The sequence below is a fragment of the Acipenser ruthenus genome, chromosome 7 (genome assembly GCF_902713425.1).
Source record: "Acipenser ruthenus chromosome 7, fAciRut3.2 maternal haplotype, whole genome shotgun sequence".
NCBI lineage: Eukaryota > Metazoa > Chordata > Actinopteri > Acipenseriformes > Acipenseridae > Acipenser > Acipenser ruthenus.
The window spans coordinates 20,096,503-20,100,122 of record NC_081195.1 but is presented as its reverse complement, the minus strand read 5'-3'; positions in this window follow the sequence as shown (position 1 = coordinate 20,100,122).

Sequence of the window (3,620 nt, the reverse complement as noted above, 5' to 3'; positions counted from 1 at the left end):
CAGACGTAGTAGTAAGTACACTGCAGAATGCTTCTTCCACAAGAGCGTTGTACGCCTACAAGTGGAAATATTTTCAAAACTGGTGCATGGCCAGAGGCCATGATCCCATTTATTGCCCTATAGCAATTATTTTACAGTTTCTGCAAGATCTGCTAGAGGCAGGTAAATCCCCCTCTACATTGAAAGTGTACCTAGCAGCCATATCTGCATGCCATGTTCCCATTGACTCGGTATCCCTGGGCGCTCATATACTGGCGACCCACAGAGGGGCCTATCGGCAGCTTTGATATAAAATGCTCAGTAAGTACCTGACAAGCAGGCATAAACAACAATAAAAAAGTCTACTTTTATACTGTTTCTGCCTGAAAATTATTTTTCTGGAATAGATCATGGTAATTAATCTACACAGAAACACAACAGAGAAGCACACAGAACACGGCTGTGCATATGAGTACCTGTACTTTTTTGTTGAGAATTTCACTGCTATATTTACAGCTCTGGAAAAAATTAAGAGACCACTGCAAAATTCTCAGTTTCTCTGGTTTTTCTATTTATAGGTATGTGTTTGGGTAAAATGAACATTTTTGTTTTATTCTATAAACTACTGACAACATTTCTCCCAAATTCCAAATAAAAATATTGTCATTTAGAGCATTTATTTGCAGAAAATGACAACTGGTCAAAATAACAAAAAAGATGCAGTGTTGTCAGACCTCGAATAATGCAAAGAAAATAAGTTCATATTCATTTTTAAGCAACACAATACTAATGTTTTAACTTAGGAAGAGTTCAGAAATCAATATTTGGTGGAATAACCCTGATTTTCAAGCACAGCTTTCATGCGTCTTGGCATGCTCTCCACCAGCCTTTCACATTGATGTTGGGTGACTTTATGCCACTCCTGGCGCAAAAATTCAAGCAGCTCAGCTTTGTTTGATGGCTTGTGACCATCCATCTTCCTCTTGATCACATTCCAGAGGTTTTCAATGGGGTTCAGGTCTGGAGATTGGGCTGGCCATGACAGGGTCTTGATCTGGTGGTCCTCCATCCACACCTTGATTGACCTGGCTGTGTGGCATGGAGCATTGTCCTGCTGGAAAAACCAATCCTCAGAGTTGGGAAACATTGTCAGAGCAGAAGGAAGCAAGTTTTCTTCCAGGACAACCTTATACCCAAACACATACCTATAAATAGTAAAACCAGAGAAACTGATAATTTTGCAGTGGTCTCTTAGTTTTTTTCCAGAGCTGTATATATATATATATATATATATATATATATATATATATATATATATATATATATATATACAGCAGTGAATATACATATACATACGTATTTTTATTTACTATAACGATCATGTATTTAATCACACGCAGATCAATGTAATATACTCAGCACACACGCGCAAGCCTCTCGGCACTGGGATCTCCATGCTTTAGCATCGCCAGTATTCAGTGCCAGCACTCGTGGCACTCACGGCACTTCCTGTAGCAGAGTGCGACTTGCAGAGACTAGGAGGTGAACTATGCATCACAACTGCTGCTGCAGAGTCACTTACAATAGGACCTCGGTTTTTATGTCTCATCAGAAGGATGGAGCACAAGGATGTTAAGTGACTTGCTCAGAGTCACACACAGTGAGTCACTGGCTGAGCTGGGATTGAACCAGGAACCTCCCTTTTTTTTAACCACTGGAACACTAAGCCTCCAACATACTTGTTGAGAGAGGTCATTTTACACTTGTGTCTGCAGATGGTTACCCTAATATTAAATACATGGGTGACCTTAAGATTGTAGGTGACTATGGCTTCATACCTAAACTTTTCCTCTGCGTTGAGTCAACAGTAATGTCATAGAAAGGCCAACGTCTGCGGGTAGTCGGGAACTTTGTTGAATGAAGATGTACTATAAGATTTTAAATGCATTAAAAATAGCTATATTTTATGATTATAATTGTTTAAGTATTGTCAATGAAAATAGGCTATGAGTCAGCACTGCAAGTCAACAGCAGTCATCGTTGAGATTTTTAGTTTTATTGTAAGCAAAATGTTATTCAGTCAGTCACATGGTGTGTGTGGTGTTTGGAAACCATTGCTTATGCCATCATTAAAGGGATGTGGTATTGTTGCAGACATTGACATTTCAGAAGTTTCTGTACTTCTTTTTTTTCACTTCAGCAATTCTCCACAATAGTTCAGAATGGACAAAGTACAGCCCTGAGCTCACAGGTTTAGCATGGTAATTGTGCAATTGTCCTATGCTTTTCCTGTGTTTTTACTATCTTTACCATATGCTTTACCATACCTCATGGGCTTTACAATTCTTACCATGCTTTATGTAAGCTTTATTACACTTTGCTCTGCTTTTACTATGTTAAAGTTGTATTAGGGAAGGCGTCTGGTAGGTACGGTCCGTTGTAGTGCGGTAAGGAGAAATAGTCCTTTTTGATTTTGTCTTCCAAACCCATGGGAGTTGCTGAGTCAATGCAATGCTCCCTGTGGAGTCTCCAGCATTTACTGGTAACTTCACATAGCAAAGCTGCTCTCCCCTAACTGAATGACTCACCCTGCACACCATGCATTAACTGGGTGAGCCACTCGGGGGCCCAGGGAGAGTCAATTCTGGGTTTTCTGCTAAGAGTGGCTTCAGTTGGTGCTAAAGTAATCAGAAGAAGTATGTCAGTAACATACATCCTACTCAACGACTAGAAAATCGCTAACTTCTGCTAAATAATGTTAGTACCAAGTTTCTTCACAATTGTATAACCAGTTTGTGAGACTTTCGGAAAAATGTAAAGTGTGATATGTAAATACTTGCCTCCACTATATCCCTGTCACTGGTGATTTCATCCCTGGTGTGGTGCTCCACACACTTAATTTGTAAATACACACATTACAAAACTTTGAAGAAGCTCTACACATTTCTAAACACAATCCATTGCTAACACACGTTTCTTATTTGAGTGACTCCTCTTTATTTCCAATTGCTAACAACATGTGTTTCTTTGAACAAACATTCCACATTTATGCAATATTCACAGCAAACATTAGGACATTTTTACTCATACAGAGGTCTATATAAAGCCTAAAGGAAAAACCAGACCATGTTCATGGATATAGGCTCATTGCTGTCATGTATATTACTAAAACACATACATATATCATTTCCAAGGATAAATAGCTGAACTTTCTTCCTATGCATCAGGACACGTGACATTTGTTAGGAAATCGGGCCTGTCCCCGCCATACAGGGACTGTTGGTATGTATGCACTTGGACTCGGATAACAGACCCCAGTGCATCTAATATAAGAAACAATTAATTATGAAAATGTTATTTCGTTCCTAAGACAAAGGATAAGATATGGCCTGTTAGTATAAGCCTACTGTACTGTTCCATTTTAGGTTCAAATTAAAAATAAAAACGAAAGGTTTCTGGCCCATAACTTTCAATCTGTGTATGTGTAATGTAAATAATGAATGAATTTTAAATATCATTCATTATCTTTGTTGTTTATATATTTTTAACAAAAACAGAAAAGTACAATACACAAACCACTGCAGTTTCTATACCTTCTTCACTTTATCAGCATACACCACGTTGCTACTACTGTACTAGCA